General features: G+C 45.9%; 1 protein-coding gene across 2 annotated transcripts in view; it reads left to right on the forward strand.

Moving 5' to 3' along the window:
- Nucleotides 1-1,019: 1,019 nt before the first annotated feature.
- The window catches only part of AMOT (angiomotin), a 60,247-nt gene continuing 33,648 nt past the window's right edge, over nt 1,020-27,618 (forward strand). The window contains exons 1-2 of one of the 2 annotated variants that reach the window (XM_082289591.1): nt 1,020-1,159; nt 26,208-26,373. The gene's annotated coding sequence lies outside the window, so the exon portion shown is untranslated. Of the gene's footprint in view, nt 1,160-12,656; nt 12,866-26,207; nt 26,374-27,618 lie in introns of those variants that run through there. The other variant, XM_082289592.1, reaches the window with a different exon arrangement.

The following is a 27,618-nucleotide window of genomic DNA, read 5'->3' on the forward strand; positions in this document are numbered from 1 at the left end:
TCTTTAAGTTTTGCCTGTTAATACGTTGACAGTTTGGCTTTTACAATTTTATTACTTTTATTGGGAGTCTTTCTAGGGCAAGGAATGGTCCCTGTTAGAAATATTGTGGAAGAGAGATTAGAAGCAAGGCTGTTGAAAGCTCATGATTTGATGATGAAGGTAATAGATAGAGCAGGTTCAGAGGGCTGATAATGAGAGCCAGGGGCAATAAGTAAAGAGCTTAAATCCTTTGGCCACAACAACCCCATGGAAAACTCCAGGCTGGGGCACAGGGGCTGGAAAGTGCCTGTCAGGAAAGGCCCTGGGGGTGCTCGTCAACAGCAGCTGAACATGAGCCAGATGTGCCCAGGTGGGCAAGAGGGCACTGGTACCTGGCCTGCCCCAGCCATGGTGTGGCCAGCAGGACCAGGACAGTACCCGTCCCCCTGACTGGGCACTGGTGAGGCCACACCTGGAGTGCTGTGTTCAGTTCTGGGTCCTTCACTCCAGGAAGGACAGTGAGGGGCTGGAGCCCGTCTAGGAAAGGGAACAGAGCTGGGGCAAGGGGCTGGAGCAGCAGCAGTGGCTGAGGGGGGGCTCAGCCTGGAGAAAAGGAGGCTCAGGGCTCTGCACAGCTCCCTGACAGGAGTTTGGGCATTGGGCTATGCTCCCAGAGCACCAATGATAGGGCAGGTTTAGGTTGGATATTAGGAAGAATTTCTTCATGGGAAGGATTGTTAAACATTGTAAGGGGCTGCCCAGGGAGGTGGTGGAGTCCCCATCCCTGGAGCTGTTAAAAGACTGACTGGATGTCAGCCCTCAGTGCTCTGGTCTGGCTGACAAGGTGGGGGTCGGTCACAGGCTGGGCTCGATGCTCTCAGAAGTCTTTTCCAGCCCCGGTGGTTCCGTGATTCCCCCTCAGCCGAGGCTCGCTCCCCGCAGGCGCTCGGCGGCTCCCCCGCCCTGCAGAACTACAGCTCCCGGCCGGCACCGCTCGCCGGCCCGCCGGGGGATGCCGGGCGCCGTAGTTGCAGCCGCCTGCTGAAAGTTACCCACGGCATCGGCGGGGGGCCCTTGCCGGAGCTCCCCGGCGTGGCTCAGCGCCGTGCCGGCCGCGGCAGCCCGCGGGGAGCGGCCCGGGATGGATGTGCGGGCGGCCGCGGGGCCCGGCGCCCGCGGGGTAAGGGCGCTGCGCGGGGTGAGGGCGCGGCTGCGGCCGCGGGGCGAGGCCGGCGCCCGGCGCGGGGAAAGGCCGGCGCTGCCCCCTCAAGCACCGCCCGGGACGGGCCCCCCGAGGCGGGGCAGGGGAGCCGGGTGTCCCCGCTGCCCTCGCGGGGATCTCCTCCTCCTTCCCCGGGCGGTGCCGGGCGGTTCTGGGGCTCAGCCCGCACTGCTCGGGGGCTCTGGGGAAGGTTGGGCGTGGGCAGGCGGCGAGGCTCGGGGGCTGCTGGCGGTGTGTGGGAGCCTTCTCTGCTCATCTGTCCGGCCCCTCCCCGGCTCCATTGTCAGCTTCAGGTAGTGCCGGGGATGTGTTGTTACCCACAGCCTCTGCCCCAGCCGCCAGAGATGGTCCCTGCTCTGCCCTTCTCCTCCCGCCGGCCCCAGACACCCGCAGGAGCTCCCCCGCACCTGTCCCAGCTCTGAATTTAACAGAAACGTCTCCAAATCCTCCTGCTTTGATCTCTGAGAGAGCAAATTTGGAGGGTGATAATCCCCAAAGGGTTAAAGGCTTTGCATCCGTGCCTTGGTTTGGCCATCCCCGGTACGGTCTGAGGGATTGTGGATTTCATTCACAGACTGAGTCAGGCAGGGCCAGAAATATTCACCGTGACTTTTACCACATCGTCTAAGCAGCTCAGATCACATCTGCCTCAATTCCAGGATAGTTTTTGAGGAAGGTGGGGGCTGGAAAGCCTAATCTTTAGTGTGGAGGAGCTGTGGTGGACAAAGGAACTGGGGTGATGTTAAACACCACTGCTTTTCTTGATGCTGGCACCAGCCAAGAGCTGGCTGCACGTGGTGGGATAACCCAGCACTTCCATATTTCAGGCTCCTGGGGGGCTGAAATCCCAGCCCGGACTCTGGTCCTTGGCATCCTCACCTGTGCTCTCCCACCATGACATGCATAAAGAAGATCTCCACTCAATTTTCAGGTTAAAATTTTCAGTGTTGCCTCTGATAAATGATTCTTAATTCAGCCTCGATGCAGTATAAAATAGAAAATTCCATTTTAGCTCATTTTTCATTTTTATTCCACTTTCTAGTGATAATTTTTTCATTAAGCATCTAATCACATCCCAGCATTTCTCATCAGCAAGGCTCACGGTGCTTTACAAAAGAGGGAAAAATATGATTATTCTAATTATCCTTATTAAGGCTTCGGTTTTGGGCAGGTTCTGCAGATAATATAGGCCATAAATAATTAAGAGTACAGTCTAATTAGGAGAAATCTCTAGTTGTAAACTAAAGTGCCACACTGAAGAAGGCAGTGTCCAAAGGCCTGGCCTTGTAACCTAATCTCCCTGATCAGAACACTATCCCATTAACCCAAAAATCTCCCCTCTCCTGACCTGTCTGCCCCACGGACAGGTAATTCCATGTGCAGGATCCAAGGGAGGGAGTTTCAGTGACCAAAAGCAGCCTGGAGAGTGTTCTGTTGAAGTTCCTTGCCATTTGAATAAAGGTCTTGTGTTTACCAAAATGTCCAGCCTGAGCTGAGCAGGGTTGGGCATGGAACTGATGGAGTCTTTTAGTAGAAATAGGGTTTGGAAATAAGAAGCATTGCTCCAAATGAGTCCAGAAGGTACAGAAAAAGGTTGTGGCTCGGATCTAGTTCATCCACAACCTAAATAGAATTCTGACCTGAAACTTGCTCTGAACTCTTTGTCAAATTTCATCGAAGTTGGACATTGGCTTTCCTGTTTGGGAATTTAGTTTGCCTGTGCTAAACTGGGTCTGTGTATCCTGACACCTGCATGTCCTGCTGGGAGCTGGCTACCTCAGGACCACAGTTTACCCACATAATTCAGCAGCAGGACTACGTGGATTAAATCCTTGTTCTCATTCCAAGTACCTGCTGTCACATCTTAGTTGTTCTGTGGGAATGTTTGTGCTCTGATCCGTGGTCACCCAGTGCTCAGCTCTGACCTAGTTGCAACATTCTTGTTAGGCAGAGAAATTTCTGAGTTTGGCTTTGCAGTTCACCTTCTCAGTAAGTAAATCTTTGCTCTGTGACACCATCTACCATCACTTTATAAGGGATCATGAGGCTGATGAGGACAGTGTGTGTCTCTACAACAGCTTCTCCCACTGTACCACTGCAATGTCCAACACAGAGCAGGTGTAGACCATGTTGTTGATGAAAATTCCTGAGTCTGGTGATCTGTAGCAGCTTTCTTACCACTAAAGGAACTGCACCTGTGTTAGTCTGGTGTTGTGTAATTTCCTTGAAAGTTGGTGACATAAGAGCAGCTACAAATAAAGCTGAAAATCACAGACTGCCTTTCTCCCTGAGCCTGACGGGGCTTAGTCTTGGCCAAGTTGATGTAATTTTCAAATGTAACTCAAAGGGATGCTGATTACAAGTTACACTGAAATGAGTCCCCAAGTCCCTTGGGGTCTTGGACAAATGTGTATCTTTATATATCTGTGCTGTCATTTCTTCATTTGTATCGTGTTAACTGTAGTTCAGTCTCATTGCTGGAAGCTTTGAGTAGTGAGGCAATGGCTGGAGCTCACAGTAATGTTGGTGCTACTGGGAATGTGCTGCATATGGCAGGGGAGGACCTGCAGCAATGAGGAAGCTGGGAGTGCAGGCATTTTGAGCAGCAGAATGAGGGAGGGTGAGAGGGAAAAATAGAAAAGTCAGGAATAAAAGCTAAACCACCACCAGGATTGTAGGTGATGATGGGTTCCCTAAGAACATTCTCATGTGCTGCTTAGGGGAGGGAGAAGAGAAGAGCCTTCCTGGAGAAGTGCATTTCCACACAGTGAAGCCTTTGGTTTCTTCCCTTGCACATTTGTAGAGCGCTCACATCTTTCTTTCTTTTACCCCAGGAGACATTCCCGTTTCCTTTCATTCACCAGTGTTTGGAAGGAGATGAGGCAGTGTTGGGCTCCCTTATTAACTTAATCTGTGGGAAGCTCCACATAAATCCCTGGATTTCCCAGTCCTGATAGAAGGAGGTGTTTGTGGAGTCGAACACAAGGTGGAGGTTCCTGCACAGGGAGGGTTTGACGCTGTCCTGAGCCTGTGACTCTTAATCCTGCCTTGCTTTGAAGTCTGAAGCTCAGGAGTCTGCATTAATGATCAAGGGGCAGAGCTGAATACAGAATTCCTATGGCAGGAAGGTAAAGGTGTGGGTAGGAATGTGGGAAGAGAATATTTAAGACAGTCTGGCATGTATAGTTAATAATATTAAAAAAGTAATCATGGTTATTTCCTACAGGTGCTCAAGTTCTCAAGGCTTTGAGCATCTTCTCATCCCTTGTGCATCACTGGTCTCTGGCTGGATCATGTCATGTTCACAATATTAAATTCCTGGAAAAGTAGAAAACTTCAGTTTTGAAAACTTGTCCTTCTCTACAGTGGGAAACTTGCTCTGCCCCTTAGGCAGGAATGTCTGTTCCTCCTGCAGTGTTTCAGAGCTGTGCTTGGCATTTGGCTGTCACTCTGTCCCACTCTGCCAAGTGTCAGTGATCCCTGAATGCTTAAAAAGTTCCTTGGGACTCTCAGCAGATGTGAAGCTCTTCTAAATTTGAGATTTGTCAGGAGCAGAATGCGTTAGAACAATTATTTCTGACTTTGACTTATGCCTGTGTTAAAACTCACTTATTTTTACCACAGTGTGTGTTCTTTTTAGGACTCTGAGCTGTTTCTCTAATTCAGGAGCTGTTCTTCCCGATTTTTACTTCATAAAGGAAAATAGTCAAAAGGGCTGTGTATCTTGCTACACATAATACACAGATATCTACTGCATTATGAAGTCTTGTGTATTTATTTTTTTGTGAACACTGGATTTCTTTATGTATTTAATACCATAGTGTAAATGAATATTTATGGAGGTGGCTGAGGTCTTTGAGTGAGCTGTGTCATGTAAAATTTTGATCCAAATCCCAGGAGAAAAACCCCATCTCTGATATTGCAACTCTTTCTTGTCCCCAGGGAATTAAAAAGACAAAATATTTTAAGCCATTGAACGTGCACTGAGCTTTAGTTTGTTAGCTAAGTAGGAGTAGGATGTCTTTCCTCAGCTACATTCAAAACTGAAGAACAAAAAGCTACCTTGAAAAATGGCCTTTGGGAAGCAGATGGCAGAAGCCAAGAAACTTGAGCCCTTTGCAAATGAATACTCTGTCCTCAACATTGTCTCTTTTGTTTCCTACACTTCCATGAGCTGCACATGGATTCAATTTACCAGTTTTTAACCCTTCTTCCTGGTGCCTGATCCGAGCACAGTTTGGGAGCTGGGACAGCTGGCACTGAGGTGCTTGGCTTTGGGTTTATTTTTGCTGCCTGTTTGTCCCTGTGCAAGCTCTGGCTCAGGTGTGTAAGGTAATCCAGGAGACACGGCTTGGGTGCATCCTGGGGAGAGGGAATCAAAGCTTTTCCAGCTTCCTGGCAAAAGGTGGAACAGAGGCAGGGCTGGGAGCAGGTTTGCTTTGATGAAAACATAGCAGCCTTCCCACTGTGGCTCCCATCGGGGAAGGTGTTGGAGCTGTGCTAGGACTTTTTAAAGGAGAGCTGTTTTTCTTGGCATAGCTCAAAAATTGATGGAAAGTCAGGGTGGAGCCAAGGGATTTGGCATCATGGGAATTTCTCACACCAGCTTGTCTTTGTGTTGCAGCACCACAGAAGTGCTTTCTGCTGAGAGAAGCATTTACATCAGATGTTTATTTGAGACAGTGAAATTTATTCCAGTGAGTGATGATTGCCCAGAGTAAATGCAGTTCTTAGTAATGACTGTGTTGTTTCCAAAAGCATACCTAGCTCCTAGAGTTGCTGTTTGCCAAGTTGTTAGGGATCTAATTAATAATCAGTTTAAAACAAAAATGGCATTTCATATCAAGAACATAATGCATTTTCATCCCTCATTTTTCTCTTGATAACTGTTGAACAAAGATCACCAGCAGAGAGTGCTGGTGCTCTTCCAGAATGTGGCAGCAGCTTCTGAAATTGATTGTAAAATCTAATCAGACTTTGTTCCGTAATTCTATTTTTAATTTTTCATTTACATGAAAATGAAATGTTAATCAATTACCTGTAACTTGATATCTTGCTCTCTCTAATTATCAGTCTTTTTGTAGCTTACTACAGGGGAAAGATTGTTTTTAGGAGAACATCTACATATTCATAAAAATTCTAATTTGAAGCAGTTGTTTAAGAAAAATTAATCTCTTTTGTTTCGTTACGTTTTTTGTACATAACATTTTTTTTCTCCTTTCATTTCTCTTCTTTAATTTCACATTCAGAATAAGCTGATTACTCTTCAGTACAGCTTCTGTGTAGCAGGGGAAGAGGGTTCTGCTCCTGCAACTAGCAGAGCTCTTGCATGCACATGGCACTGAGTGTTTCACTGAGACCATACCTTTACCCTTCCCAGGCAATGCAAGGTTGCTCCCAGCCAGAGATTGCTGTTGGTTGGGCCTCTTTCATTTCTCACTTCTGAGTCTGCTTTTGACATCAGCATTAAAAATGAGTTGCAAGAGCTTTAAATCAAAGAGCACCCCCTCTCCCCCATCCCTGTGGTATTTATCAGTACAGCTGCACCATTTTAAGGCCTGGAGGCTTTGAAGAGGTTGGGCTTTTTGATATCAAATCAGCCATGGTTGTCCCCTCTTAGGCTTTATGATCATTGAGATATCAGGATTAGCAAGTCTGGTTTTTGCTGCAGAGCCTGCTGTGCATCTTGTTCGCTTGTAATTTCATACAATCTTTAGTCCTTGGGAGCAAACAAATACTGTGTTGAAGTTCAGTGCCTCCATGCCTTACTCTTAAAGCTCACTCTGGTCCAAATCCACTGGAAGTTGAGGGAATATTTCAATTAATTCCAGCAGATTTTAAAGACACATCTCTTTTTAAGGAGACTTGAGAGGCAAGAGTGCAGAGGGAAGGGAGCAAGAGAGAAGCAAGGGAGATGGTCAACTTTCCTACATCAAGGTTGTTAACATATGATAGACATCAGATAAAGGCTTACAGGTCTGTGTTTGGGAGAGGAACAATGTCTAAGGAAATCTCTTTGTCGAGACCAACCTTATTTTGCCCAAACTACATTTAACTGTAGAGCACTGGGATGTGAATGTGTTTAGGGCAAAGCTGAAACATTTGTTTTTCCATAGTTGGCAGTTGTTTACCGCTCTCCTGGATACACTGCTCTCTTCTGCAGTTCTGCATAGAGAGGGGCCAAGGTTCAGCAGTTAGAATAATTCTCCTTACAGGTGGTACCTGATCAATCACCTCACGGGTGACATGTCACTGCTGACCTCTATATTACATTTCACTGTGGTGAGCTGTTCCTTTCCCCCCCTTCCTTGCAGGCCTTTTCTTCACCCCAGGAACCATGCTGCACTTGAGTTACAACCCATTAGAGGTACCTCCCAGACTGACAGACTTAAAACTCTTCACACACAGCAGCATGAAAAATCTTAGATGAGCTGGGGCTGTGTTACGGTGTAAATCACAGTAGACACAGGGCAGGAAGTTGGCTATGCAGAAGTTTCTGTATCAGTTACTTCCCTCCCAGAAGTTATGTGGTCATCAAAGTTTTATTGTGTAGAATTGCTGAAATAATACATTTGTGTAGAAAGACACAGGAGTTACTTAGTGAAGGTCAGAGGAATAAATAGTGTGTAACTGTTCCTGCTTGTGTGTTTGGAAAAGTAGAATTTTTCTAGCAATTCCACGCATGTCAGGTTTGATGGTAGTAATTTCTGGTGCTGTTGGTCTGTGAATAGCTGTTGTTGCCATCTTAGTGAATGGTAACTCATGTAATTCATGCCTCAGTCTCCTGTCTGATTCTGTTTCCCTTCAGAAATGGTAGCTGCTCTCCAGCTGTACCCAATGACAGGACCGGAGGAAGCCTTTCAGGCTTTGTTACAGCTCAGGGCTGGATGTGGCAGCAACACCAAATCTCTGTGTATGACTTAAAGATAGCCATGGCCACCCTGAAGGTGCTGGGTGCTAAAACCAGGTGGTAAAACAGCAGCAAAAGCTGCAGTACTGCATGTCCAAGCTCACTGTGCGTGTGGGCAGCAAGGCAGGGCCTCTGCAAGTGCAGACTGAGCTCCCAGCCTGACTTTGGACCAATTGTCCAACCCTCCTGTACCTTGGTGCCTTCTGCACTCATTTTTGGGTGATTTTTAGAAGATTTTGAAATCTTTTAGTCTTGTTTTAATCTGTGTTCCCAAACATGTTGGTTCGCTTACTTCCTTTTCTTCAATGAGTACCTGTCAAACTGACCTGGAAGTGTCCAAGGCCAGGTTGGATGGAGCTTGGAGCAACCTGGTCTAGTGGAATGTGTCCCTGCCCATGGCAGGGGGATAGAATGAGATGAGCTTTAAGGTCCCTTCCAATCCAAACCATGCTGGGATTCTGAGTTTGGTTTCTATGACAAGAAATACACTCTCCCTTTTCAGAAGTGCCTATGCCTTGCTCCTGCTCACATTCCTGGCAAACATGCTCAGCTTCTCTTCTTAGGCTTTTTTACTATTTCCTGTATTACTGTCTCTTTACTGTAGGGTCATTATTTTGCCCAATAATGTATTTTATAGACAAAAAACCCCCTCACTTTGGTGGGGACGTTCTGTCTGGCCCCATGAGCTAAATGCCACTTCTGAGCCCTGCTGACACTTTATATTTATTTGCAAGAAGAAAAGCTCTGTTAAACTGGCCTAAGATCAGAGATCCATGGAAATTAATTCAAGCCCCTGTGCACTGTGCTGAGTGGATGCCGAACTGAGCTGTGGTGTGTCTGTACAGGAGGGATAATATCAGCAGCTTCCTGAGCTCCAGCTGCTGCGGACAAAGGGCGGCAGAGTTACAGCCATTCCTGGAGGGAGGAACTTTAAGATGGAGGAATTTTCAAGAATGTGAAGGACAACCTCTTAAAAAAAATTGTAGGTGGAGCAATTCCAGGTTTTCCTCAGCCCGAGATTTATTCTCCTACTTTGAACTAGTTGCCGTTGTAGCTCTTATCTTTTGTGCTTTTTAGCACAACCACCGTGACCTTTGTGTGATTGCATAAATTGGCCCCAGCACGCTGGAACAGTTATTAGGAACCCCTTTCTTGTGTTGTTTCCTGAATTCCCACATTGTGGCGTGATGTGTGTATGGAAACTGCTCGCTTCCTCCGCTGGCAGCCGTTCAGATGTGCTGGAGCTCCTGAGCACCGGGCTGGGCGGGGAGCTGGGTGAAGGGAGGATACAGGGGGAGAGTATTTTAAGGAAGAGAATTTGGATTTCATGCAGCTTTGTTCTTTTGCAGTTCTGATAAGGCTGGTATCTCCAGTTGTGTGGGTTGAACATGAGCAGTGCTCCTGGAATAGGCAGCAGAGGAGCCGAGGTTAACACGCCTCGGGCAAGGCTCGCTGCTCCCCAGTGCCTGCATCAGGCAGTAGTTGTGCTTTGCTGATGACTCTGCCTCCTCTCTTTACTCCCATATTTTCTTTGAGCACGTGGGAGGGAGACAGGATGTGTGACTGAAGCACAGTTTATAACTCTTTCCCTCGCTCTAGATGTGCATTTCCCTTACAGCGCTGCCCCACAGCATCCAGCAAATGTGGGCTTCAGTAGCTGCTTCTGCACTGCCTTTTTTTTCCCCTTTGGTGCTTCAAACTATAAGGTTATGGGATGTTAATGAGCTGTTTACATGTGTTTCTGCATTTCTTCCTTTAAAACATTCCAGTGAATGAATGTTGGTTATGAGGGGGGGAAAATAGATGTTTATAGATGCTGCATTTGGGATTTCTGTAATTTGACTTCCTGAATTTTTGTCCAAAGTCTTTCTTTTCAGTGTTAAGAGTTGGGAATGTCGGAAAGGATTTATTTGCTCAGAGTGATTAAAAGGTAAATGGCTGAATCATGCCATCTCTCCTCACATGAAGGCCAAATTTCACAGTGCAAGGATTTGACATGTGGCCAGTTTTTGCACTTTCAGTTCTTTTTTGGAAACTGGTGGCATCTGAGGCCCAAGCCTTACCAAATTGGGGCTGCTCAGTGGGCTTCATATTTGCATGATCAGGCCTTTATGTATTAAATCAGCTGTGGACACACTGTGAGAGCTGCATTCAGTTTTTTGTTTCACTCCTTTTTGAAATTACAAGGTAATGACCAGGAGCCAAGTGGAAGCTGTCACTGGGAGATTGTCCTCCTCGGGAGTTCAGGACAGGAACGACCTCACTGGGGGAGGATTCCAGTGCTCCCTATGCAAAAGCTGGAGGAGGAGGTGGATTGTGAGAAAGGCAGGGTACGATTATTTGTACACAAATAAGTCCCAACTGAAGGACCAGTTTGTTATCTCTTGGCCTTGTTTAGACTGGGGATTTCCCCTGATTACAGGGATTGGGTGAGAAGTTGGTGTTGCTTAGCCCATTTCAGAACAAGAGCTTTGTCTCTCTGATGCAAAGACTGGTTCCACTGCAGAGCTGACTGTGTTACTGCCATTACTAATCCTCTGTTAGATCTTCCAAAACATGACTGCATTAGGTCTTTCTTTTTAGCAACATTTTGGGATCCTTTTACAGGCTTTTGAATGGGGACACATGCACAAAGGTGATGTGTTCATGCTTTGCTGTAAAGGTTATGGAATGTTTGAAGCTAAACTGTTTTAGGAGTTGAAATTCCACACTGTGATTCCAGGCACTGAAGACTTCAGCAAAAGCCACCTCTGAATGTGGCCACCATCTTTTTATCATGTGATAAAATGCCGAAACACAGCAAAATCAGAGTTGTATTTGGGGAGAAGAACAAGTGTCTTCAGTCTCTTCTTTCCACTCCACACTGACCATTATTTCCCGCTGTGGCAGAGTAGTAGCAGTCTGTGGATATTTCCTATTAGGATAGCCTGAGCTTTGGAAGATCACATGATGTACATTTTGGTTTTAAGGAGAACATTATATACAGGGATCTCCTTTAATACCCTGCCTGTGTGCAGTTAGCATGATCATTTCTTGCCACACTTTTCATTTGTTTTCAGCTTTTGACCAGTGAAAAGGAGGGTGAGTCCTGGGCTGGCTTACGTTGATATATATCCATTTCACTCCAGTGGCTTGGCAGCTTGGTTTTGATGGGGCTTCCACAGGTGCCCAAGTGGCTCCTCCTGCAGAGGGACCAGGGCTGTCCTGGGGGCCACTGGGCAGAGCATCACTGGCCAGGTGAGGGAGGGGATTGTTCTGCTGTGCTCTGCACTGGGATTTTCTCGCCTCGAATGTTTTGAGCAGTTTTGGGCACCACAATATAAAAAAGACATCGAGCTTTTAGAGAGTGTACAAAGGAGGCCAGGAGGATGGGGAAAGTTCTAGATGGAAACTCTTATGAGGAGTGGCTGAGATCACTTGGTTTGTTCAGCCTGGAGGAGGCTGTGGGGAGACTCACTGTGGTCTTCAACATCCTCCCGAGGGTCAGTGGAGGGGCAGCTCCGATCTCTGCTCTCTGTGAGCACGGACAGGAGCCAAGCGAACGGCCGGAGCTGTGTCGGGGAGGCTTAGGTTGGGTATTTGGGAAAGATTCTCCCCTCGGAGGCTGCTGGGGCACTGAACATGCTCCCCAGGGCTGGTCACGGCCCCAAGGCTGCCAGAGCTGCAGGATGCACACGCTCTCGGGGATGCACAGGGTGGGGTTGTTGGGGCGTTTGTGCAGGGCCGGGACCCGCAGCGGCTGCTCGCCGTGGCTACCGTGCGGCTCGGGCCGGTCCGTGTGTCCGTGTGTCCGTGTGTCCGCACACAATAGCGGCGGGCGGGCGGAGCGGAGCGGGGCGGGGGCGGTGCCGCGGGCGGGGCGGGCCCGGGGGCGGCGGCGCTTCCTGCCCGCCCCGGCCCAGCGCGTCCCGCGGGCCGCCCGCGCCCACAGCAGCGGAAGGAGGCGGAGGAGGGAGCCGAGCCGCCCGTGCCGTCCGCTCCGCTGGGCTCCGCTGGGCTCCGCTCCGTGCCGCCGAGGCTGCCCCGGTGCCGCTCCGCCGCCGCGCACAGGTAACCGCGGAGAAGCAGCGAGCGGAGCCGAGCCGAGCCCGCCCGGGCGCGATGCCGCGGGCCGCCCTTCGCTGCCGGGGCCGCGGGCGCTGCGACTGCCCCGGGCGGCGCTGCCACTGACAGCCGAGCTGCCACCGCCGGGACGCGGACTTTCCCCTCTTTGTGTTTATTCTGCCGCCCTCGAGGTACCGCTATCCTCCTCCCAGCGACCGCGGGCAGGTCCTGGCTGACTCTGGGATTTTTTTTTTTTCCACCCTTCCAGCTCGATTGCCTGTTCTGAAAGTATATTTATTTATAATAAAAGAGAAAGTCGAGCCACAAATCCAGTTCGTATCACATTCCCCGTTCTGTGGAGTCCGGTTTATTTCTGCGGTTAAAAAAAGTTTACTCCCCCTCCTCCAGTTTTATTGACACTGAGGATGAAGAAGGATTTGCAAATGAAAGCGCCTTGAAATACAGCATCTTTTGGAGACAGCTCTGCAGTTCTCCAGCCCGTTAAATCTCGAATTCCACCCTTTGCCCCTGCTGAATCCACTGTTCTGCCCTTTACTCTCTGGGGTAAAAAACCAAACAAAAACAACAAAAACCCGAGGGGAAAAAGAATACCTTTGGCAGCAGGGAAGCTTTGTGTGACTGACCCAACGAGCTACAAGTGTCCAGTTTCTGAAAAGAAGAAAACCCTTTTGTCTTCAGCAGATCAGTAGGTAAGAGATGTGCTCATGCTGCAAGGGACTCGGCATTCTTTCTTCAGTCTAAACCTGGGAGTTTGGCTGTCTTCTCTGTCAGCTTTTGTCCATCACTTCTCTCTCCTGTAAAGTTTACTTTTAATCTTGCAAAATTCTTGCAAAAAAAACCCCAAAAAATACACTCATCCACCTATTTCACCAATGGTAGTAAATTGCCAAAATGAATAGTGGTGTACTTGTGTGTAATTGGATTGAGTAAAACTCGGTGGAAGTCGCTGAAGTGGGTTTGTGTCAGGCTGTGTTTGAAAGCAGCCGTTTCTTGTGGTGCTCTTTTCTTTTGAGAAAATAATTGCAGTCATTGTGCTTGTAATCCACGTGTTGAGATTGTCTTTGCTGGTCGTGCTCCACAGAGGAGCACGTATGTGCATTCACATGTGCATTTATGTATCACACGTGCAAACAGGGCTGCCACGATCGACTGATTTCTTGTTTCACACTGGAATTTGTTTTACATTAAGTGCTTTACTGCTGTGTCACAAGGTGTAAAAGTGTTGCACCCATAATTAACACGCCTTAACAGATTATTGAACATGGTCAGGAGCATGCTTGGCACTGCGCAGAGTGAATATGAGGGGATGTTTTCTTTGTTTTGTGTTTTTTTTTTTCGAAGTAAGACTGAAAACTCAGCAGGGACATGTGCACATAATAACTGGATGGAGGCCCAGTCTCTGTGCAGGGAAACATATTTTGCAGAATACTTCTTTCTCTAGGGGCCGAGTGCTGAGTGTGTCCTGGTTTACAAGTGATAATACCACAGGGAATGTCTCATTTTCCTTCTCCCCCAGCTCTGTACCTACATTCCTCCTTCCCCTCCTTCCTTCTTTGCTACCAGCCATTTCTGCAAGGGAAGGACCCGTGGAATTTTGTGTGGCTAGTAGTAGGAGTCCTTGTGTCAGGGAAGATTGTATTGTTCCCTGTGGAATCACACAGCATCCCCCAGCAGGAGGAACTGCGTGTTCATGTGGTGAAACCAGCCTTGACATCGAGCTCTTCCCCACTGCGTGGGTTTTTCCTGTGGATGATACAGGAAATGCTACATATTGGTCTGTCCTGCTCCCTGTTCCTCCTTCTTTTTTAAGGTTTTTTTCCCCTTCCTCTTTCCTGGGGGGATTTCTGTGGGAAAAGAAAGCAGAAAAGTTGGGGCAGCAAGTCTGAGCTGCTGGACCCTCCGAGAACTGGGGGTGCCTCAGTCTCTGCTGAGGTGCAGCAGCCAGTGGGGCACCTTGTGAGGAGCCTGGGGCAGGTGACTGACCGGAATCCATCCTGGGGCAGAGGACAGGGCACTGGTTTTGGCTGCCGGCTCACATTTTTCTGCTACCCTTGACTGTTTCTGAGCACTGAGCCTTTCTACCAGGTCAGGGTGGGAACACAGGAACTGTGTTCTTGAGCTTTCCCTGCACCCTCGTGCTGCTCCCGTGTAAGTGATGGGCAGCATCACGTTGGTTTTTCAGGGCTGCTATGAAAACATGAACCCTACCATCAGGACCATGACCCTGTTAAATCTCTGGGTCAGACTTTCACTAGGGTTACCTCAGTGACTGCTCCTCGAGGGAGTAGGGTCATGAGCTGACCCTGGAAAAATTTGTGCTGTAGCTGAAGTTGCAGGTTCATCTGGGACACCTGGTCTCCCTCTCTTTTACTTCCAGGACACTTATTTGCAACATAACCCTGTCCATCAAAGATTCCTGGGAGCCACAAAGACAACATAGAATGATTTATTTTTCTTGAGGAAAGGGTGGGATTTCTAGATGGAGGGAATGGGGTGCCTGCTCATCCCACAAGCTCTTTGTCTTTAGGATTCTGGAGGTGTTTTGCAGGCAGCGCTGGCTGCCCTGGGGACGGGGCTGGCAGAAGGGAACTGGGCAGTGTGGAGTGGGCAGAATGGGCCACGTGGTGGGACGTGGGATTGGAGTTTGCCATGACACTTATTTAAATTGTGTTGGCTGGTTAATGTGCTGGTAGCGTGGTTCATCATCCTGCCTGTTCCTGGTGACACATGGCATCAGACTGTGCCATAAACGTGGGACAATCATTCCCCTTTCCTGAAGCACACTTCGGACTAATGCTTCCTAGCAGAGAATGCCACAGCTGGGCCACAAGGTTTTCATATGCCTTTGATACAAGTGTATAAAAATTCTCTGCCGCCTCTAATACAGCTCAAAGGGCAGCTGATTTAGACGTGCCTGAGTGTTGAGGTCAGGAGATCACATTCCATAGGTTACTAGATGAAAGTGCTTCAAGAGGACATAGCATAAATATTTGATTCATATAGAAGGGATTGGTGCAAATCCTTTTGTTCCTTCCACAAAGATGTTCTGGAGGAAAAACGCTGTTAGGAGGAAAAAAAAAAAAAAAACCAAAAAAACACGGAACAACAGAAAACTTGTAACTTCTTTGTGCTAGAGGAAGCTGGATGGTAACATAGTGTAGTATTGCTGAATTCCACTAAGGTTCTTCTCGTGGGATACACCGTCTTGGAGAACACTGAAGGGAACTAATGTTTTTAAGTGTAAAATGACTCATAATGCATGGGCTCTTGAGGTTGGGTTTAGCATTGTATGCAAACACTGCCAGCTGGTGGGGATCTTTTGGGATAAATAAGAACTATATTTGTACAAGGAGGCTTGAATGATGCATTTCAGATGCATCCTGATTAGCATAAGCCATTCACTTTGCAAAAGAATAGCCAGAATCCCAGAAGTGGAGATAATTTAATAGTTCTCTTGTTCTCTTTAGTCTGTCTTGCATCAGTAGACTGACCAATCTTTTTGTTTATTTAGAAATAAGGTTGCAGTGCTTTGCTGCCACATTTTCCTAACCATGACAGTGAAATTGAGAATTTGCAACCCCCCAAGTTCTCAAAGCATAAGTGCTTCTCCCACTTCTAGCCCTTCCTTTTGTTTCCAGTTGAGTGTAATGTGATTTATTTTTTTTTTTTGGTGGCTATTTTGATAGAACAACTTGCACCATTTAATTCTTCCTAGGGCTCAGCACAATGATGCCTTGCTCCATGGCTGGGGCTCACTGTCATTGCAATGAACAAACAGCTCAAGTAAAATTCGAGCTCATTAATGCTTAATTTTCTTAACGTGGAGCAAAATCTGAGCTTGGTTTAGATTGCTGCCATATTAATGTATACACAGGAATAGGTCTTCAATTTTAGAATTATCAACAGTCCAAGAGCGTGTTAATGTATAAATACTTCTGGCAGTGAAAGAATTTGTCTGTTTATACCCCTGGTGGGGCAGAACTCCTCGTGCAGTTCTTGCTTCTTTCTTACTGGTGGTTATTAAAGAGCTGCAGAGCTCTGCCCTGCTGGGAGGACAAAACCAATATAATAAAGTTCTTACACGTTCAGAACATGCATTAAACTAAAACCTGGCTCCAAACACCTGTAAATGATGCGATTCTCTGCTTGGTGCAGAATATGTTATGTGTTGGGTTCTGTTGTGAATTAAAAAGAAAACTATGACCTTGTTCTTGGCAAAAGGTTCTTGGATTAATAGATGTTCCCACTTTGGGCTGAAGTGTAAATGCTTTCAGAATAAAGTAAGATGCCTGTTTTCCCCCATCTGGCTGTCGTTGCACATTCCCACAGTTCAAGGTATTTTCAGACACTCACTTTTGAAGAAGTCCTCTCAAAGGGTTCCTAATCAAAGCAGCCTTATGGATTTTTTTTTTTCTCCTTGCTATTGTGGACAGTATAGTGGGAGTGGAATGTCCTTGGTTGCCAATGTTTGCTGCTAGGTATCCCCCTTCCATGGAGACCAAGTGTTTATAAAAGTGTGAGAACAGCCATTCTTGGGGATTGGCAATAAGGTCCAGGGCTCTCTTTCTCCTCTTCTGTCCACTGAAATACAAGAGAGGACTTGGTTCCTCATAGAAGTGTTCCAAACTGCCTATTGCTGGGGTTATACACTTTCAGGAAGCACTAGAGGATTTGTCAAAGTGATTTAGTCCATTGTGTTGAATCTGGGCCACAACCCATTTCTCTAAGCTCATTGCTTTCAGGAATTCTCTGCTTCTCTTACTTTCTGATGAGTAGTTACTTTCTAGGTTAGACTTCCACATACCCTTGTGCCTGATCCTCTCTGTGCACGTGCCCCATATGTGGCAGCAGCATCATATTGTAGATTTAAATCATTGTCTTTTATGAAAGAGCAGGCACATACCTGCCCTGTGAGTCCAGTCTGGCTGCAGGAGTTGTTAAACCCTTTTATACAGGAGAGAGTGTATTCCCAAACAGCTCTGGAATGCAGTGCTGGCCACAGGAAGAACTTCATCCTGCAGCCTCCATGGCCATACCTTCAGTCTTTGCAAAAGGCTCATGCTTTGGACAGATCTGAGACTGGGATTGTGTCCATGTGAAAGTAATGGGCTGTATGGAGAACTCTGAAGTCAGCAAATATCCAAATTTTGTGTATTACCTGGCTCTCCAGAGTAGCCTTGAAATGTTGTCTTCAAGACAGAAAAAAGATCCAACAACTTTGGGGAAAACTAGTGTGAAGTTGTTTCTAGGAGCAATTAATTTTTAAATATGTAATTGAATCTTTTCTTACTGCCTGCTATGCCTGTAAGTGAAAGGAGTTTTTCATGGTTGATGGAATTTGTGTTTACATGGACACTTGGATGAAATTTTTAAAGTAAGAATAGATTTGAAACTTACTTGTGTATAAATGGCCATTCAGGGCAAACCAGACATTTGATGTCAGCGGGAGCTCGGTGCCTGAGGAGTGAATAGGAATGGAAAATGAAGTATCATAAATAAAAAAAACCCCTGTGAACAGAATTCAAAGGCCTATGGAAACAAACTTCTCAAAAAAAAAAAGGAAGTTTTCTTTTTAAAATCTTGTCTTTGTAGAGTGGAGAGGTTTGTGTGAGGTGCTTGGCTTAGGTGCGTGAAGAACAGAACGTGTGTTGGAGCCTCCCCTGGTGCCTGGGGATGGAGCTGTGGCCATCCCTCGTGGTGGTTGTAGGATGTGGCATCCCTTGTCGTGGGCAGCTCCCATAGGGCTTGGCTGGCCCTGGAAAAGTGAGGGCTCCCTCCTGTTCCCAAGAGCTGAGCGTCTCCTCTCTTCGTGGCAGGCAGTCTGCGTTCTTGGTCCTGCAGAAGGGCTTCAGAGATAAATGCTGCCATTCATACTTGCTGCTTTTTTACTTTCTCGTCCTCTCTGAGAATGACTCTTGTCTAGTTTGGTTGTGTCTCAGCTTAAAATAACCTTTTTTTTTTTTTTTTTTAATACTAAATATTTGAAATTCCTTGGGAGTTTGGAGAGGTCTTTGGTCATTTTCCTCAGTAAAAGCTGTTGGGCTATATAAGGTTCCACCACTATTGGTCACAGTATAGAACCAGACTTTGTGTAAATGACAAAAAAGTTCACTGATCCAATAAAATTGGTTTTTGAAGGCTTATTTGTATTAGCAAAGCACTTACAGTGTCTAATAGTAGACTAAGATGTTGTTGAACAGTTCTCTTATATGAATGTTTATGAATTAAACTAGTTTAGGATTTTGTTTAATGAATTAATTAGCATTTGTAAGACCTTGTCTGAGAGTTGTGTCACAGAAATATTTTTTTAAAATGTTTTGTGTCTCTACACAACTTGGTTTTTGAAAGAATTACTTAATATATTAGGATTATTTACTGTAACCCTCAAGGAAAGTAATTCCACATTTCAGTGACTTTGTTCCCATCAGGGTTTGGTGGACTTTTCCTGCTGTTCTAATTTGGGTGGTTCTGTGTTCAGCTGAAACAAATTTGATTGCTTCATACTAGGGCTAGCCTGTCTTGTTGTGGGGCTTGGGAAAACATATCTTCCTTGTTTTCCCATTGTCTTTTTGAAAAGAAACAAAGCTGAAACCTCCTCTGTATTTTTGGAGAGCCAGAACTTAAAACCAGTGTGAGATGGTATCCCTGCCTGTGCCGGGGGGTTGGAATGAGATGGGTTTTAATGTCCCTTCCAACCCAAACCAGTCTGGGATCCTGGGAGAGCCTGCGGAGGTGCACGAGGAGGTGGTAATCTGGAGTTTTCTGGAGTCATCACAGCTGAGTGCTGATGTTTGTATTGGGTAAAAACAAATTTGGAATGCTTTTTACTGTACAATGATGAAGCTTGAAGTGCCTAAGAGCCATTATGTAGCCTGTTCCACCCTTCCTTTGGGTAAGATCAGGGATCCGTGGAGAGCGGGCAGAAAAGAGCACTCCAAAGTTACATGGAAAAGAGCAGCTTTTGCTCTTGTTGAATTGGGATTGGGTGTGGAGCACTTGGATCTCCTTTAAAAAAAGAAAAAGCAGGAAAAAAAGCTTAGCACCCCTGGGGGGAAGAGTGGATTTAGCATGTGTTGAAAGCCCAGTGGATTTCTGATTTGGGGGAGTAGGGATGGCAATAGAAACTGTGTGTGGGAAACTGCTGGCCCCATCCCCTGCTGCTCAGGGGGTTTGAAGGGATGCTTCCATGGAGCAATCTCAAAAGGCTGGGGTGGAGATCAGGGCCCAGGGTGGTGCTGGGGGAGGCAAACTGCAGGATGTGTTCCCTTGGGAGACCCAGGACAGCAGCCTGGAGAGGCCCTGGCACTGCATTCCTCAGGCAGGGGAGAGCTGAATGCATTTCCTGCACCAGCCCTGCTGGCATTGACTGAGCTCTGAGTGGGAGCAGGGAAGGTTAATCACCTTGGATTTGTGCTCAAGGAGCCATGTGTTACCTCTGGTTTCTGTGCACTCCATGAAGTTCATTTTGTTCATTAGGGCTCTAAATCTTTAACTATTTTTCTGCAGCTGCTGAGGATCCTTTGCAGAAATATCTTCTCCAGCTGTAGGAAACACTCAGAAGGTTCCTCTGCCTTCTGCTTGCACAAGTCCTGGGATGCCAACATCCTTGATCCATTTAGGCAGAATCTGTGCTTGCTGCTCCTGTTGCTACAGAAAATCTTTCTAGCAGTGATGGAGTTTATATTAGCAAAGAAGAAGTTGTGCTGGTGTGGTTTACATGAGGTTTCCTAAGCAATACACCTAAAACAAATTATTTCCTACTGTAACTGCATCTGTTTTAGAGTGGTTGCTGGAATACTTGCATTGAAAGAAATCAATTCCCTGAGTGACATAGTTGTGGCAACAAAAAACATCAATGTAGGCCAGGACTTAGCCAGTCATCACTGTGCTAAAATGAATGGAGTAATATCTTCCTCCCAGTGTGGTGGTGAGGCTCAATTAATCATCTTATAGGTAATTAAAGGTTTTTTTACAAGGTGCACATGAAAAGCCCACGTGGTTATGATAAAAGAACAACACCAAAACCACTTTTATAACATCCTTGCTGTCTAAAATGCAGTGGGCTGGATCTTCTGTAGGGTTTTACTTTTAATTCATATTTTTAACCCGTGGTACCTGCTGAGATCTCTTGGTGGTGTTGGGCTATCCCAGTACTGCACTAGGTTTGTGCCCTTCTGTGGGCCACAGCATCTGTGACTGACAACTGGCAGGGTTACCTGTATTTTAGCTGTTTCTTTTTCTAAAGGAAACAAAAAGCAGCCCTTAGACCATAGGAGGGGCCATGCCTGCCTGCTTTCCGGATTCTGTGGTTAGTCCCGTTAAATTCTGTGAAACTGCTTTCTGAAATAAGAAGAGCTCCTCCATATGGGGGCTTAAAATAGTTTAAATTGTGGTATTGCTAGGAAAAGCCAGAAAATTCCATGCTAAAGTTAGGCCGTAGTGGTTGTTTTCTTCCCTGCATCCTCCTCCACCTACATTTTTTTATTTGTGTCAACTTATGATATAAATTTTCAGGATGTCACAACTGACATATGAGGAAAAACTACCTTAAGGTGGCACAAAATGGATATATCTGTTTAGGGATAATATTTCCATTGTTTTCAGGAGTGCTTAAGCTTTTAGGTTCGAATTTTGACTTTATTTTTAATGTGGATGGTGATTCCAATCTTGGTTTGGTTTTTTTTTTTTTTGTTTTATCTCAGCAGCAATTAAAAGAGTCTGATCCTATCTGTAGGGACAAATGATGCACTGTCAACATTTTGCTCCCTTCTGATAATGCACATGAAACTGGTTTGCGTGTTTGAAGATTACATTTTACTCTCACATGGTTTTCATTATCTGAGAGCCCCGAGGAGAGGCCTGGACTAAATCAGGGAAGGAATGGAGAAACCACACAATGCAATGAAACTGGTGCTGAGGCATAGTTGGGATAGTTGTGGGACAGGGGCTGCTGACGACAGAAGCAGGGCGCTGCCTGAGTGCCAGCAGCAGCGAGAAGTGGAGCATTCGCAAAAGACAAAACAAAGCTTGATGTTGAATTAAAACTGCGGCTTGGGCTTGCAGCAATCCCCCAGTTCTGCAAGGATAATTACTGGAAATCTGCGAAGTTTCAGGCAGATGAATCTTGCTCGGTCTGTGCTGGGAGGCAGCCTCTGAAATGAGACCTGGTGTGGCTAAAGCTGCCTGAGCTTGAGCTGGTTTTAGCAAGAGGACGTCTAAAAGGTGAGATCTTGGCCTTTCTGGAGTTGGTAGCAGAGCTCCCATTGCCTGTGCTGGAATTTGTGTTTCACTAATTATGCAGAAGTGGCAGTACCTGCCCCTAAAGCGTTGTGACTCTGCAGATGCGTGAGCAGTGTTAGGTGGTGCTGCGTAACAGTTTAAGTAATTGAGTGGTGGGATGTCTTCATGAGGAAATATTCTCAATAAAAACAGCTGGTTTTCCTATTAGACTGGTATATTCAGAATAAATCCTCCTGCCCCTGTGACTTTTAAAATTTTATGGAGGAACTTGAAATTCCATAGCATTCTTTTCAAAATGCTTAAAAGCCATGACACATTCCTATTTATACCGGGGCTTTCTAAGTGTTTATTCTTCTCTCTTTTTTTTTTTTTTCTTTGTAATATAAAGCCTAAATTATGTTGGTGAAGATTATAGGAACTTCCCTGTGAAGAAATTGATACTTTTTAGTGAGGGGAGCAGTAATTCAAAGGTCAAGTAAGGTCTTCTCAGTTTTTTCCTTTGAGATGTTATTTAGAGGGGATCTTCCCATGTTGATGTCTTGACTTATTTATCTCCAGCCAGGCCAAGCAACTCACTCCCTTTTCTTCAGGCCTGCCAGGCTTCCCTGTGCTTGGTCCCAGTGACATGAGTGTTTGAGGGCTAGGGTTAGGGACAGTCTAAGCCTTGCTCAGGTGGACTCAGTTTGACTGGGAGAGTTGTTAAAAGTGGGACCAGTCTTTGGTTGTTCTCGTGGCCTCTCGTTGCTGTAGCCCGATGATCTAATACAATGGGTATGCATCTTATTTGCCCCCCTCCGGGTGACATTGTTCTTGTTTTTCGTTAAAAGAAGGAAGTTTTTCTTGTTTGCCCGGTGACTCTGCCCTTCTGGAATGAAGATGAGTAATGCTGGCAGCACTCCATGCACCTGCTCGGTGCCACCCTCCGGGATCACCTGAGCCACGGGCAGCAGATGGAGGCAGGCAGGGCCGGGAGGACTGAATGGGAGCTGGGGAGGTGTTTATGGTTGGAGTCTGGAACCTCCTCCTGGTTAGGAGCAGGTGCTAAAGCACTTTCACAGCGCTGGGACTTGCTGAGTGCTGCCTTGCAGGTCTGGGTGTTGGCACCAGACGTTGGGAACATTTATTCTCCAGGACTATCCTGATGTGTATTCCCTCCCTTCCTCCTCCTCTTCCTCGGGTAGGACTGAAAGGAAGCAAAGAGCATTCAGTGATAACCTGCAGTATTCACTGAATAATTTGGGACCTCGCCTCTGAGTCCCTGGTGCTCCCAGCCACTTCAGAGTGAGTGTGTGTGCAGAACAACCACAGCTCCAGTGATCTTGGAGACACCCAGGCTGAGTGAATTCTGCAGGATCAGGGATCAGCCTGCGGGGTTTGCGTGGGCCATGGAGCAGCGGAGTGTTTCCATTACCCAGGGGGTGACTCAGCATGGGAGCATTGCCCGGGGACCTCACAGCTGGTCCTGTCCACACTGTCTCTGTTTCATGTCCCCTCCTCTATTATAGAGTGCAGGTCTGTCTGAAGGTAACCCTGCACCTAAAAAACCAGCCTAAAACCTCATCTACCTGATAGCATCCCATCCCCTGCTGCCAACCAGGATGGGCAGTATCACGAGCACATCCTTTAAGAAAAACCACAGAATTACTTTGCAGAATTTGCAGCTGGAGTTTGAAGTCTGTCACTGGATTGTTTCAGGTGTGAGTGACACAAAACTTCGGAGTAAAACTGAAAGTGCTTAACTGTACTTCAGCCCTGACGAGGTGGTGAACCTGTTCCCATCCCACCTGATGTGTAAGCTAATTAGCTCCTTGGCTAAGCAGTAATTCTGGGCAAGTATGCACAGGCTGTCCTCACAGGGACTCTTGCATTCCTCTTCGTTTCACAAGCTACAGAAAGATGCTTCTCTTTGCTTGTGAGGTTATTATTGCTCCATGCAGGTTAATTGAGCTATAGCGTTAGAGCCACTCATCAAACAGTGGTGAGTCGCTCACTTGTCTAAGCTTGTTTATTTTTATAATGCTGGAAAATATTTGCATGCTGTACAGAAATGTGCTGCTTTGGTTCCCTACAGCCTGGCAGTATTATCATTTTAAATTCTTCATTAATCTTCCTTCCTCACGAGGGACTGGCAAGGTTCCTGTGCATAATTACATGATGTTTAAGACAGAAGCTTCAGCTACTGGGTTTTTTACACAATGCCCTGCAAACATGAGGCTTTTCTTCCTTAAATAGTACCTACGCTACCCCCTTTTATGCCCGTTCTTGATCTCAGCATGGTGCAGCACTATTTGCAATTCCTGTGTTAGTTCTACCAGTTCTAGGTTCTGATGTTTCCTCAAGAGCTTTTCCCTCAAGTTACCAGGAGTAATTTCAGAACAGAGGTTAGAATGAGGTGGAAGATGATAGAGCTGCGATGCTTGGGAGCAAATTGCAAAATTGCTTCAGCCTGGGAAATCTCACTGTGGTTCCTTGGATGAGATTTGATCTAAACCTGATTTCTCCTCCACTGGAGAAGGTATTTCTGGGCTTTGTGGCAATGGAGAGCGCACTATCCAATCCATACAGTTTGGCAGAGTTGTTGGCAGTCTGATTTCAGCCTATCCATCATAATAGATGTAGGCTAAACCCCCAAATACGTCAGTTTAAAGTATCTACAGAACCTTCCCAATTTCCTTCCAGCTCTATCATAACAACTTTTCCAGTGCATCTCACTAATTTCCATCTTTGGCACACTGAAAACCGAAACTGCTGGAAGAGCCTGACACAAACAGAGTTTGGTGTCCAAATAAGTAACACATGGGCTTCAGCACCGATAGTACTGTTCATTTTTGTGTTTAGTTAATAGAAAAGTTAACTCACTAGTTCTGCCAGGAGTTTCCAGCCTGCTCAGAAAGCAGATTCCAGAAATGCTGCCACCCAAATTAGTTGCACAAGATTTTCTTTGTTAATAAAAATAATGGGATAAAACTGGGAAAAAAAAGGCTACAAGTCAGTATTTAAATAAAGCGGATTTGTTGGCCAGAATATCCTTATGTTGTATCTCAGCCCACCTTTTGCTTTGGATTTCCAGGTTGATTTCTTGTTTACACCCACACTAAAATTAGTAGTATTCAGTTCTGGCAAATGTTTTCAGTGTGAACTGTGCCCTCCCTCCATCAGCTCAGCAGAACGAGCTGGTAGTGCTGAGGAGTGAAGCTCTGTGTGTGAAATGGTTCCTGGAGCATTTGAAGGAGTTAAACATGCACAGATTGGATTTGTCTGTTGAAAAAAAAAAAATCTTTAAGGCAGAGAGGCAGAGTCTCAAGCTGGGTTGTATCTTTGTATTAAAAAAATAAACAAGCCCCCTCCACCTCCTTAGATTTTTCCAGTTGAGACAAAAGAAATCTTTGGGTGAAAAGGCAGCATCATATTGCATAATAAAAGCCTTTTTATGCTCTAATAAAAAGGTTGCTCAGGGCAGCTTGGTTTAAAAAAATAAAAAAAGAAGAGTCAGTGATGATTCTGGTGTGAGGGGGATGAGGAATCCTTAACTTCTGTTGTGCAACACTGGGAAAAGAGGCTAGAAATTGCTCTAGTTATCTGCTATCTTTAATGCCTGGTTTAAAGGTTCTTTACTGCATATTTGCTGGCAGCTGCTTTCAATATATCCCTCTTGAGCTAAGTCACCAGTTAAGAATTTGACATTAGCTGCTTTTTTCAACCACCATCTTGAAGTACCACACCACACAACACTGCCTTGTTCTCTCCTTAGATATTGTTCATGTGCCTTGAAATTGCTGTTGACACCTCAAGTATTTAACTTGCAGATCTGAGATAGTTTTTGTTGGGTGTGGATTTGTGCTGTAATAAGTCAGAGACAGAAGTATCCATGTCTGCATTCCTTCACTACATCTGTTCACTTTATTTTTTGCAACATTCCAGGAAATTAAGTTAAATTATACATATCAATGAATATTTTTAGTTTCACTAGTTCTGTTTTCATTGCCTTTCCTTTAAGTATGAACACACTGAGTGCACAAATATGTTCCACATCTTTTGCATAGCTTGTTTTTTTCTTTAGGACACCTTCAGGAACTGCTTCTTGTAACAATGCCTAAATAGATATTGTTCTGTATTCTCCTGCTTCTCCCCTCAATGGTTAAAGTTTCTTTACTGCTTCATATTCTGAAAGAGAAAAGTACCATAATTAAAGAGCATTTTGGGAATTAGAGCTGTGCTCTGCTGTGTATTTCTGGCATAAACTCTGTCAGTGTCCTTTTCTTCCCCTGACTTTCCCAGTCTGTAAAATAAAGCTAATATTCACAAACTGATCATTCTCACAGTTATTTCTGAGGCACGGTGTGTTGAAGTTGATCAAGCATTTCACCGTGTCACTGTCCAGCAGAGGATTTCTGCTGACATGACACAGTTCAAAATACTCAGCACCACTGGCAAAGGAGACATAAGCATAGGACATCCTCATCTGTGCTGCAGCTTTCATTCTGAGCAAAAAGTAAAACAATGGAGTTAAAGAATTAGCGGGTTTTAATCACTGTTTCACTTGGAGGCACAGATGGGACAAAGCATTACTTGGCAACATTTAATCTTGGAGCAGAAATGGTCATGATTAAAGCAGCAGCTGGAGTAGATTGCTAGGGACATGGGGGTTCATTCATCCTAAAGGGATCAAAATTGTTGGGCTCTGGGAGAAAACAAGAAGCTACAAAAGGAATATCTGAAATATGGGCCAAGGTTTATTATTTCTAGGGTCTCATGTACTGATTAAAATGATGTTTTTAATGCTTCCCTCAGAGTTATTTTGGGAGCGAGGAGAGTATCAAGTGATCTGGCCTGCTGAAGAGGAGCCTGAAGCCATCTCTGAGTGGAGATCTTGGATTTGCAGGAGGAAAGCTGAGTGTGTCCCCCCATGTGGCAGAACTGCTCCTCCTTACCAGGGAACTCCAAGTGAAGGACAAAGGTATGTGCCACTTCAAACAGGATTTCAGAGGAGTCACATTCCAGGTCAGCTAACAGGGCCTGAACTCCTGCAGTGGTGAGCAGCCTGGAATGAGGTGGATTTTAACTTTCTCTTCATTAAGGTTTGCAAAGGGTTTTTGTCTGCTCCATGTTGAGTCCTTGTGTTGCAGGGGTTGGTGGCCTGAGGGAGCAAACAGGGAGACTGTGGACGTGCAGCACAAAGCAGACCCTTCAGGCCTCCTGATTCCTGCTTCTGCCGCAGAACAAACTGTTGGGAGCAAGTTACCTTCTGCTAAGGGACAATGTTATACAGAAAAAAGGTGTCAAAATAAAATGCTAGAACACCAACACGTGTTCTGCTGTCAGGGCAGAGCCACAGCTTGGCCAGCGGGTAAAGCTTACTCCCTATTCTGAGCTGTTCTAGCTCAAAAGTAGCTCTGCTTTCAGTTACATGTCTCAAAGGTGTCATTAATTTTTGATGCTTCAACTCATGCAAGGCCAGTGGGCCTGAGTTTCCATGACACACTCCTGACTCCACTGGGAGACTGAGCAAAACGTAATTGCTGTTGGTCACTGGCTTAATCTGTACTTAGGATGTGCCTGACATTGGCTCTTTGTGTTTCTCTCATTGGGACAAAGTGTTTTTTCCTGCCACTCAGAGGTCTTTTTCTGTTCCTTAGATCAGACAACTCTTTTTCCTCCCCTTGCATTTGCATGCATTCCACTGAGGATATTTAGATGTGTGAGGATTTGGTTGCCTTTGTATAGCAGGAAGTTCCTGAGTCCTCACTTGCACCGTGCCTGGGGTTTTCTGCAGCAGGGAGAATAGGTGCTGATCTCACTCTGGGTGCTTCATAACTCTGAAAACCTGTTGGCTAACTAGGTATTCATTAATTGCTGTATCTAAGCTAAGAGATTTCTTTACTTCTTTTGAACCATACGCTATCTCAATGGGCCTCTTTTTTGTTTTTTCTTTCCCTTAAAACTGACAAGTTGCTGATTCCACACTTTAATCCTTGTCTGCCTACAAATATGGGAAGTGTATTTCACTGTTGGTAATTCTAAGTATAAAGCAAACAGGTTTCAGGCATTTTTACCATCATCCTGTGAATTCCACATCTCCTTTTTGCCCAAGATGCTGTCTGAGGTATTTGGCATGCATCCCTACAGCTTGCAGTCGATTGATTTGCCTATAAACTTTCAAGTCACCTTTCATCACCTTTCTAAGGCTTTGCCCCCCGGGCAT

Source organism: Coloeus monedula, assembly GCF_965178545.1.
Source record: "Coloeus monedula genome assembly, chromosome: 12".
NCBI lineage: Eukaryota > Metazoa > Chordata > Aves > Passeriformes > Corvidae > Coloeus > Coloeus monedula.